Here is a 12,096-nt window from a genome sequence, read left to right as displayed (position 1 = left end):
AGTGAAGTTACCAGGAGCATCTTGGGAGTTGCAGAGGTTAGTGGAGCAACACTTGGTGCTTATTACGGCTCTGGAGATCCCATAGTTGGCCGAACCACTCACACACCCAGCAGCCGCAGCACAAGTCTTCCCGTTGACATCGGAGATTTGTGTACCAGCTGCACAACAAACAATAGCATTTGTCAAATGATGTCAAATGTCTTACCTGTCTTTACTTATGTCACTTGCAGAAAGAAAACCCATGCACTACATACCATAATATGAAACCACTCTTACTGCTCCACATTGGTCGCCCGCGGGACAATTGACTTGGGTTGGTGTGCATGTTCCTGAAGCTCCAGGTATGCAGTGATGACATGTCAGGGTGTAGGCTGAGAGAACAGGCCAACAAGTCAGACAAGTTAAAAACTGTAATATAAACCCAAAATACCCCACTAAAATACACATGCTAGCTTTACATTCAAAGCAGTTGAATGTTTATTCTGCATTCTTGGCCAGGGACTATGGGTGAAAATTAGCATTTTGGCTAAACCTGGTGTATTTAAATTGTATTGTTGATTAATATGCTTTGTCCCTTCTTTAATAAACTCAACTGAACTGAATTCTAAAATATATTTTGGCAGAAAAAATAGGTAAAAAGGCACTCTTCCCATCCAAAACGTAAACAGGCGCAAAGACCTTGAAGCCCACGGTGCAGACGTGTGGCCATTCAGCCTTATGGCACTTTAGGTCATGTTTTGGGGGTACCTCAACAACACGGCAGAGGAAACGTGTGCTAGCCTACAACTCTCCCCAGATCGGCAGAGGGGGTGGAGCAATGACCGGGATGGCAGAGGGAATTGGCCAAGTAAAATTGGGGAGAAAATGGGAGGCGGAAGAAAGGTGCTACCCTACGGTCCTACCCCTAACGTGAACCCTAACCATACCCTAACAAACACATTGCCCTCAGCCACTCTCCCTACAGTAGGCCTACCTGCCCCTCGTAACCCGACTCTCTGCGACCTTCCTATCCCTAGCTATGGCCCCTCTTGCCAAGTCCGGAAAGGGGTCATTTTCAAGATGGTTGAATAGTAATTGAGATATAGCCATTTTAAACTCGCGCCAGCCCGCATTTTGAAAATTACCCATTTCCTGAAGTAAAAACTTCCCAGATTTTTTTTGTAGGCCTATGTTATTTAACATGCCCAATAGTACCAGAATTGATTGTAAAACCTTTTGTATCAATTTGTTCAGGTGCTTCCTCCCCCACATAATGACTGATCTAATAGGCTTCAAAAACTGAACACATCGGACACTGATGCTGTCTTTTTTCATATACTGACTGGCCTAATGGGTTAGTTTTCTGTAAATTAGCATAATTAAAAATATTTCAGAAAACTTGTAATAGAAAAGAATATTGTCTATATTCTATTCACCGGAATGTTAATTTGGACCCCCTTTTGAGACACCATCTTGGATTTGTCAATAAATAATTTCCTGATGGTCATTTCACTGATTCAATTGTGTACCTTGAGCCCTAAGACCTAGAGGTATAGACACCAAAACCACCTTTAGATTGAATAGTTATTAAGATATAGCCATTTTAAGCTCCCATCTTGAAAATGACTCCTTTCCTGAAGTCAGATTTTCCTAGATTTTTAGTATGTTATTTAACATGCCCAATAGTACCAGAATCAATTGAAAACCCTTTTGTATCAATTTGTTCAGGTGCTTCCTCCCCCACATAATGACTGATCTAATAGGCTTCAAAAACTGAACACATCGGACACACGAACCCGGCCCAACACCTCCGCCAATCCAATTCTTCACCCTACCCCAATTTACTTACTTACTTAATTAATTAAATTAATTTTATATTTATATAGCGGCAAATCATAACAAGACGTATCCCAGCACTTTACAAATAGAGCAGGTAGGAGACCAGGCTCTTTATTTTAGACCCAACAATTGAAACAATTCTCACATGCACTGGCGAATGTTGCACTCCCGCGGTGTCGATTTCGGACGTTGAGACAATACGTGGCTTATATGCGATATAGTGCATTACTTTCTTTAGGATTTTAGTATGAATGTTTCAGAACAGGCTGCTCCACTTCAACTGGTCTACTGGTACCCCACTATATCTAATATACAAAACCCTTCATACTTGTACAAAAGGCGAGAACCCTGCTCTTGGAATAATCTTTCCATAGGCCTAATAGTTATTGGACCTTTTAATCGGGCAAATCGGCCATCTATTAGTAGGAGCCAATTAATCTTCAGTGGCAGTAGCCACCATGCTGTTCATAGAGCCACACAACAAACTGAACATTTACTGAACTTATACACACAAAGTGGTGCATGATTGTGACATTTAGACATTGTCTAAACCTGAGCAGACATTCTGTTGAGGTTGTCACTGGATATAGTAGCCAGCATCATACATCATAATACTTTAAAATACTCAAAGGAAGACAGATAACAAGAGTTCAATAAAAGCAACAACTTGCCTGTGGGGAGAAGCACACTCCCAAAGATCAGTGTAAGCAGATGCATGCTGAGGATGGTGAGTGCAGTCCAAGTGGCTCATAGTTTGGACAGGTACAGCTTTAATACAGCACAGTTCTGCTGAGGAGTGGTCTCAGGATCACACCCCTCCTCACTGAGAAACACAAACCTATTTAACTGTAAATGATTAACTTGCCACTGATTAAATAGCAATTAGCTTGATTTATGTAGGCCTACTTTGATTGATGTCCTTGTTTGTTCATGTTCAGCTGTATAAGTACTGTACATTGAGAGCAACAGTTAAGAGTTAGTAAATGGACACGCCCGTCTTTTATTGTCACACGAACACACCCAACACATGCATGCGGCCACAAACACACACTCATGCTGACGGTGGCCGGTGAAATTTGTCCTCTGCATTTAACCCATCCAGGCTTGTCCTTTCCTCCGGGGGGCAGGCCAGGAGCAGTGGTCGATTTTTTTCTTTCCAGCGCCCGGGGACCAACTTCGGATGTTGTCGTCACTGGTCGGATGACGATCTTTTGCATGTTTTTAGTGGGAGGGTTATGTACAGTACGGAGGAACCCCCTGGGGAGCACGGGGAGAACATGCAAACTCCACACAGAAAGGCCCTTTCGACGAGATAACCCACCTGGGCAGTGGGCACTGAGGATATGGGGGGGAATACAACCCCAGCAGCCACAGCGTCCCAGGCGAGAATCGAACTCAGGGCCTTCTAGCTGTGAGGCGACAGCGCTACCAACTGCGCCACCGTACCCCCCAGTACACAACGTACACCTCAGTCAAATTCCTTGTATGTCTAAAAGCTGATTCTGATTCTGACACTGCTACAATGAATGAAGCCCATTCATTGCTGATTTTATATCCCAGTGAGTTAATTTGAGTCAATTTGTGGGCCAGTGATGTCATTTGTGCACAAATGACATCACTGGTCGCCAACTTAACTTACTTATCCGGGGTCGGGTAACTTAACTTTTAGTCTGATTGAAAGCAGACTGACAAGCATTGGACCAGTAAAGCTGAACTTTGGACTTAGCATATTGGTCAAAGGTGCAGCCACAAAGCTTCTATAGCACACCATCGCCATGACAACGGACTCAGTCCTGATCTGAGCATTACTCACATCTGCCCCACCCCCCAGACAGACATATTTACAGCCAATTCACTCTGTCAACTGCAGATAACGCATCATGAAACTGGACACTTTAATACCACCCATAAGTACCACAATGACAGAATGTGTATGACTATAAAAAAAAACACTTCAGTCATGTTTTGTTTTTTTAATCATTTGGGAAATATCGCCAAGTCTTTGATTTCAGCCACAGACCTGGAGAAACTCGATTACTGTCATTCCCTTTAAGCCTGAAACCAACTCACCGCCTAGTTAGTTCAAAATGCTGTAGCTCGCTCTGCTTTGAACTCAAACCAAGAAATATGATCATGCACATCATCCATAAATTAATAAGGCCAAAAAAGAAAAAAAATTACTCAGCGTTACTAATGTCCCAGATAAGCTGTTGAAGATGGATGGATGGAACTTTATTTGTATACTTTTCAATATACAGTATAAATATATATATATATATTCTATATTCTATTTGACACTATATATATACATTATATAATATATATATATATATATATATATATTTTTTTTACCTGCAGAACAGGAGAGAACATATCTCACCGGTCTTAAAATCACTTAATTGGCTCCCAGTTCGTTTTAGAATTGATTTAAAAAATTTAATGATCACTTTTAAGGCTTGTAGAGGACTAGCTCCAGAATATATAGCTGATCTCCTGAACCCCTACGAGCCAAACCGCAACCTGAGATCCTCTGGGAGGTCACTCCTGGCCATTCCTCCTTCCAGACTTATAACTAAAGGTGAGCGGGCCTTCTCTGTTCAGGCTCCCCGGTTATGGAATGACCTCCCAGAGGAGATCAGGGAAGCGACCACGTGTTTCCATTACCCTCAGAAATGCGCAAAATCTAAATATCGCAATAGAAAGTGGGTAATGGAAACACGTAAATTTCGAAAAACCTCCCAAATATCGCAAAAAGTTTTTGCGCTCTCATGAGGTGGTTTTTCAGACGTGTCGATATAGCAGTTTATCGCAAAACTGTAATGGAAACACATTTTCCGCATTTGCACGTCATGTGACCCATTCTCCTTTGGAAAGGGAGCGGAAAATGAAAGGAAAATGAGGGAGAAAGGGTTTGATAAGCCGTGGCAAAACCTCCGCAGCAAGTGGAAAACTTTTAAGCAACGCTACCTAGCAGAAAGACAAGTGTTGTACAAAAGCGGAGCTGGGGAAAAAAGATCATGTTTAATGACAGAAATTGGTCCATGGTGACAGGCTGCCTTTCTGTGTGCGCGCAGTTGTAGGCTACCTTTTTTCCTCTGCCTCTCGCGCTCACTGCATTCACCGCAGCCAGCAACATGTTCTTTTGAATTGATAATCAGGCTCGTTTATATGCGTTGTAACTTCATGTGGTGATTTGCATTGACCATTGGTTGGATTTGAGCATGCAGGGGACGGGATTTGGGGCAGATCCCCGTGCGTAATCACTGTGGCAGCTGCTGCAACGGGGAATTGCGTTCAGGTGTGTGCGCCGTCACTCAAACTCAACTTCAATGGAAACGCCTACAAGTCGCAATTGTACATTGTCGAAGTTGTAGAAATATCGCAATTATTTTGCGAAAAACTGTAATGGAAACACAGATCATTTAAGTCACGTCTAAAAACTCACTATTTTAGACTTGCTTTTTATTGATCTTATTGTGATTTTATTGTTTTATTCCTCCTGGTTTTTCATTATTACACTTTTACATATAATATTTTACATACGTATATTTTATGTCTACCTAGTGTCTTTTAATTGTATGCAATTTTATGTATTGTCTGCCTTATCGGCTGCAAACTTCTCAGCCTCATCTGGAATGGCTTTTCTGACATGGTATTTCGCGATTTGACCAAAAGGGGGCGCCGCAGATGTAAAAAGTGGCCGTGGCCTAGCACGAAAAAGGTTGTACTCACACCCGTTTGTAACTCCCAGGCTGTTTCTCCAATTTTCAAGCAACTTTTTTCCACATGTTCACCTGAACGTGCTCTACAAATTTGCCTCAAGGACTATTAGGTGTTCAATTTGCTTAAGGCTTGAACCCCTGCATTGCTGCTTGCGGCTATATTTATTATTATTATCGTACAGAGGGCAGTAAAACACAAAATTAATTTCATTTTCTATCTCCCCAAGGTCACAACATAAACACAGCCTGTCCTCTTCTGGAACTGCGTTGAATCTACCGGTTTCTAAGAGCCAGGCTGGTTAATGGAACAGGGTAAGAGAGAGCATTGGTGACAGCAGGATCAGGAGGCTAACAGTGGTGCTGCTGGCACTGTTGCACATGTGGCCCTCACAGCAGCTGACTTCTGTTGCTATGGCTGCCACTGCCCGTACAGACGCTACACACACGTTCCTGGAGGCACAGCCCTTCACGGTCCTCTTCGTACCTGATTGATCCACTGTGAGACCAAAACAATGTTAGTGACTGGGCTTAATGCTTTTCCATGTAGCCTACATCACTAAACATTCATATGAGCTGAGGAATGTGACATCATAGAGTGAGTGTGATGTCACAGGCCTGTTACCTGTTGCTGTGATGCAGTGGTCCTCATTCCCCAAACAGCTTAGAACGTCGTCGCATTCCAACATGGCATTGCAGCCATAGCACTTTTTACCATTGGGAGCAGGGACAGGGAGCGCTGTAAGATGAAACTTACATTGTTTATAGTGCTACCATACATTAGATGATAAGTCTTGTTGAGACATTCAGCAGGGCCACCCCCTCCCACACACACACACACACACACACACACACACACACACACACACACACACACACACACACACACACACACACACACACACACACACACACACACACACACACACACACATACAATAAAAAGTCTTGAGAATAATACAAGTAAATTAATTTTAATTGACAAATTGATGGGATATGCATACGATGATTAAAACACAGTAAATATAGTGAAGTTACCAGGAGCATTTTGGGAGTTGCAGAGGTTAGTGGAGCAACACTTGGTGCTTAATGCGACTCTGATGATCCCATAGTTGGCCGAACCACTCACACACCCAGCAGCCGCAGCACAAGTCTTCCCGTTGACATCGGAGATTTGTGTACCAGCTGCACAACAAACAATAGCATTTGTCAAATGATGTCAAATGTCTTACCTGTCTTTACTTATGTCACTTGCAGAAAGAAAACCCATGCACTACATACCATAATATGAAACCACTCTTACTGCTCCACATTGGTCGCCCGCGGGACAATTGACTTGGGTTGGTGTGCATGTTCCTGAAGCTCCAGGTATGCAGTGATGACATGTCAGGGTGTAGGCTGAGAGAACAGGCCAACAAGTCAGACAAGTTAAAAACTGTAATATAAACCCAAAATACCGCACTAAAATACACATGCTAGCTTTACATTCAAAGCAGTTGAATGTTTATTCTGCATTCTTGGCCAGGGACTATGGGTGAAAATTTGCATTTTGGCTAAACATGGTGTATTTAAATTGTATTGTTGATTAATATGCTTTGTCCCTTCTTTAATAAACTGAACTGAACTGAATTCTAAAATATATTTTGTCAGAAAAAATAGGTTATATCAAAGGCACTCTTCCCATCCAAAAAGTAAACAGGCGCAAAGACCTTGAAGCCCACGGCACAGACGTGTGGCCATTCAGCCTTATGGCACTTATGTTTTGGGGGTACCTCAACAACACGGCTAATTGTGATGAATGATGATGAAGCAGCTGGCGACTGCACATGTATCAGAGGAAACGTGTGCTAGCCTACAACTCAGATCGGCAGAGGGGGTGGAGCAATGACCGGGACGGCAGAGGGAATTGGCCAAGTAAATTTGGGGAGAAAATGGGAGGCGGAAGAAAGGTGCTACCCTACGGTCCTACCCCTAACGTGAACCCTAACCATACCCTAACAAACACATTGCCCTCAGCCACTCCCCCTACAGTACCTGCCCCTCGTACCCCAACTCTCTGCAACCTTCCTATCCCTAGCTATGGCCCCTCTTCCCAAATCCGGAAAGGGGTCATTTTCAAGATGGTTGAATAGTAATTGAGATATACAGTAGCCATTTTAAACTGCCGACAGCCTGCATTTTGAAAATTACCCATTTCCTGAAGTAAGAACTTCCCAGATTTTTTTGTAGGCATATGTTATTTAACCCAATAGTACCAGAATTGATTGTAAAACCTTTTGTATCAATTTGTTCAGGTTAGATGTTGTCTTTTTTCATATATTGACTGGCCTAATGGGTTAGTCTTCTGTAAATTAGCATAATTAAAAATATCATTTCAGAAAACTTGTAATAGAAAAGAATATTGTCTATATTCTATTCAGCGGAATATTGGACCCCCTTTTGAGACACCATCTTGGATTTGTCAATAAATAATTAACTGATGGTAATTTCACTGATTCAATTGTATACCTTGAGCCCTAAGACCTAGAGGTATAGAATCCCAAACCACCTTTAGATTGAATAGTAATTAAGATATAGCCATTTTAAGCTCCCATCTTGAAAATTACTCCTTTCCTGAAGTCAGATTTTCCTAGATTTTTAGTATGTTATTTAACATGCCCAATAGTACCAGAATCAATTGAAAACTCTTTTGTATCAATTTGTTCAGGTGCTTCCTCCCCCACATAATGACTGATCTATTAGGCTTCAAAAACTGAACACATCGGACACACGAACCCGGCCCAACACCTCCGGCAATCCCATCCCTTCACCGTACCGTGCGACGCCCCCAACTTAATTAATTCATTAAATTAATTTTATATTTATATAGCGCCAAATCATAACAAGACTTATCCCAAGGCACTTTACAAATAGAGCAGGTAGGAGACCAGGCTCTTTATATTAGACCCAACAATTGGAACAATTCTCACGTGCACTGGCGAATGACTTGAATGTTGCACTCCCGCGGTGTTGATTTCAGACGTTGAGACAATACGTGGCTTATATACGATATAGTGCATTACTTTCTTTAGGATTTTAGTATGAATGTTTCAGAACAGGCTGCTCCACTTTAACTGGTCTACTGGTACCCCACTGTATCTACTATAGTGTCAAACCCCTTCATACTTGTACAAAAGGCGAGAACCCTGCTCTTGGAATTATTTCCCATAATAGTTATTGGACCTTTTAATCAGGCGAATCAGCCACCTATTAGTATAGGAGCCAATTAATCTTCAGCAACTTATACACACAAAAAGTTGTGCATGATTGTGATGTTTGGACATCGTCTAAACCTGAGCAGACATTCTGTTGAGGTTGTCACTGGATATAGTAGCCAGCATCATACATCATAATTCTTTAAAATACTCAAAGGAAAACAGATAACAAGAGTTCAATAAAACAACTTGCCTGTGGGGAGAAGCACACTCCCAAAGATCAGTGTAAGCAGATGCATGCTGATGATGGTGAGTGCAGATTTCCATAGGCTATAGGCTATTTATTTATTTTACAGGGGCAGCCACAGCCAATCAAGGCTCGTTTTGATTTGAGACGGGAGGATGAGCTCACAGCAGTTCTCCTGCCCTCTGAAAACCACATACAGTACATAGCAGTCCCTCCAGGAGTTTTTTTTGTGATTATTGCGATCATAAATGCTTGATTTTGCGGCAGCTTTTCTCAAAATTTGCAAAGCAATTTGCGACATTTTATGTGATTTTTTGCGGTAAAATTGCGGGAACTGACAAAAATTGCGGCGTTGAGGAAAAAAATTAAATTTTATTTTTTTATTTTTAATTAAATTTTTTCTTTTCCTCCCTTCATCGTTTCTCTTCTCCTTTCTTCCTCATCCTCAATAATGCTATTATCACTTTGCCTTTTCTCATACCTTTTGCTTAGTGCTTTATATATTTCCTCTTATCCTTATTTCCTCTTTACTTTACTTTACTTTACTTTATTTCATTTGGCAGACGCCTTTCTCCAAATCGATGTACATCACATATTATGTATATATACCATTACCATATCTTATATATATAATTATACATATAACTATTACCATCACCATATATATTATATATTAGTTATGTACATGCTTCAATATGCTCTATATATACATATACACATACAGACACACACATATATATACATATACATACATATACATATACACATATACATATATATATATATATACATATACATACATACATATACATACAAATACATACATACATACATACATACATACACATACATACTCATATACATAGCATTATCAGTAAGTGCTGCTCAAGGCACATACTCATATACATAGCATTATCACAGTAGTAAGTGCTGTTTTTACCAAGAATTTAAAATGTTTTTTGCTTTTCTTTTGTGTAATATATGTGGGCATTTGTTCTAACTACTGGAAGTGTAAAACCTCCTGCAGTAGCATGTCTAGTTGAGTATGTGTGCCTGTTATGACTTAGAGTTACATTTTCATACAGAGATAAGGGGTCTTTAGTGTCAAGAATATTCCACATAAACATAAGAAGTGAATAGAGTAGTCTATTTTTTACAAATGACCAATCCAAGGAGCTGTGCATGGCTGACACATTTGTTTTATGATCACAACGAAGTGCAATCCTAGCTGCTTTATTTTGTACCATCTGCAGTCTCCTTAGATTGTTCACTGCAGCATTAGAACACACCACTGGACAATAATCAAGGTACGACAAAATTATAGCTTGAATAACCTGTTTTAGAATCACAGGCGACAGAGATTTTGCACGTCTTTTAACAACAAAAATCCCATTACCCATTTTAACTACAAGTTTATCAATGTGTTTTGACCAAGTTAATTTATTGTCTAATATAATTCCAAGGAGTTTTGTCTCCTGGACTTGATTGATTGTCACATTGAGAGTTTCAAGACCGGGTTTGAACTAAGGGCATGACTTGAACCAAATACAATGCTATTTGTTTTTGATGTATTTAATACAAGTTTATTATTTTTTATCCATTCAACTACTGATTTCAGTTCTGAGTCAAGGACAGTATTTAATTATTTTTCTGTGAACGCCGATGTGTATATAGTTGAATCATCTGCGTACATGGAGATGGAGGAGTTATTTAGTACTAGAGGCAGATCATTAGTGAAGAGCAAAGGTCCCAGGCAACTTCCTTGGGGCACTCCGCATCTTACTGATTTAGCTTGTGAATAACTACCATTAAAGAAAACTGTCTGTGAGCGATTCGTTAAATAGTTTCTTATCCATGATGATGCTGGCTGAGAGAAACCATAACTTGCTAGTTTTCTCAGCAGCAATCCATGATCAATTACATCCAATGCTGCAGTAAAATCTAGCAGGACAGCCCCAGTCATTTTCTTCTTGTCAATTTCTCTCAGCCAGTCATCTGTCATTTGTGTTAAAGCGCTAAAGCGTTAAAGGGTGTCGGTCTCTTTGTTGTGATGTCCAGTGTTCTTTGTCTTTTCAGTTCCGTTATGATTTGTTTATAGACCAGTTCACCTGGGATGATGGCTTGGTGGATAACTATGGCACACCTCGTCTTCTGTCCTCCTCATCCCTTCCTTGTTCCTTGTTCCTTGTTCCTTGTTCCTTGTTAAATATTCAAACAACTAGACCCTAAGCTAAATATGCCACCTGTGTGTGTGTGTGTGTGTGTGTGTGTGTGTGTGTGTGTGTGTGTGTGTGTGTGTGTGTGTATGTGTGTGTGTGTGTGTGTGTGTGTGTGTGTGTAGTGCAAATTAGTTTGCCTCCACTTTCATGCAAAACATTTGGTAATTGTTTTGCGGTTATTTTTGTTGGCAAATGTGAGGCGTTTGCCCTCCTCATTGCAATGTGATGACGTGTTACGTTACGTCCCATACTCTCATCACTTCCTATTGTTGTCCCTCGTTCCCAACCAGGCAAGATGACAGCGCGCACACATATCTCAAACCAGGGCCGGCGCCAGGATGAAATGACATTTTTTTTTTTTATGATATTTTTATATCGTAAAACATAGGTTATATACCCGCTATGCCTATTTCTGGACTTTTTAACCATAATAACCTCTGAAAAGTGCAATAACAACACAAGAAAGACTACTATTCAAAATCAAATAAAACATTTATTTCACAGCAGCAGATTAAGGCATTAATAGAGCTGAGCTTTGCATAACGTGAAATGCGGGACCTGTCTGGAGCACTCTGAACATATATGTCTATATGAAAAGTCATAGAATAAACAATTGCTGCAAAAATCAACAAACAAATAAACAAAATAATAGCCAGTTAGTGCCAGGTTCATTAAATTAAAGAAATAAAGTGATCAGATGCGTTGTCTCCATCTTTCTGCTCATGGCATGCTGTGTGCTTGGGTGCAGCTGATTTCTCTCTCTCTCTGTGTGTGTGTGACTGTGTGTGTGTGTGTGTGTGTGTGTGTGTGTGTGTGTGTGTGTGTCTGTTTTAATCACGTCATGATCACTACAACATGCAGTGAGGTTCAAATTTAATAAATAGCTACATCTCTGACAC

General features: G+C 40.7%; 1 long non-coding RNA gene across 1 annotated transcript; it reads right to left on the bottom strand.

The window, feature by feature from the left end:
- Positions 1–3,863: 3,863 nt before the first annotated feature.
- LOC310779367 lies at positions 3,864–6,927 on the bottom strand. The gene is made up of 4 exons (XR_014552836.1): positions 6,819–6,927; positions 6,576–6,722; positions 6,163–6,276; positions 3,864–6,036 (listed from the first exon to the last, which is right to left on the bottom strand). It is a non-coding gene; the product is annotated as an uncharacterized lncRNA (long non-coding RNA).
- Positions 6,928–12,096: the final 5,169 nt, after the last annotated feature.

This window comes from Poromitra crassiceps (assembly GCF_964638095.1).
Source record: "Poromitra crassiceps genome assembly, chromosome: 7".
In the NCBI taxonomy this organism is placed as follows: domain Eukaryota; kingdom Metazoa; phylum Chordata; class Actinopteri; order Beryciformes; family Melamphaidae; genus Poromitra; species Poromitra crassiceps.
The sequence above is the reverse complement of the archived record's forward strand: the minus strand, read 5'-3'. Positions and strand labels throughout refer to the sequence as shown.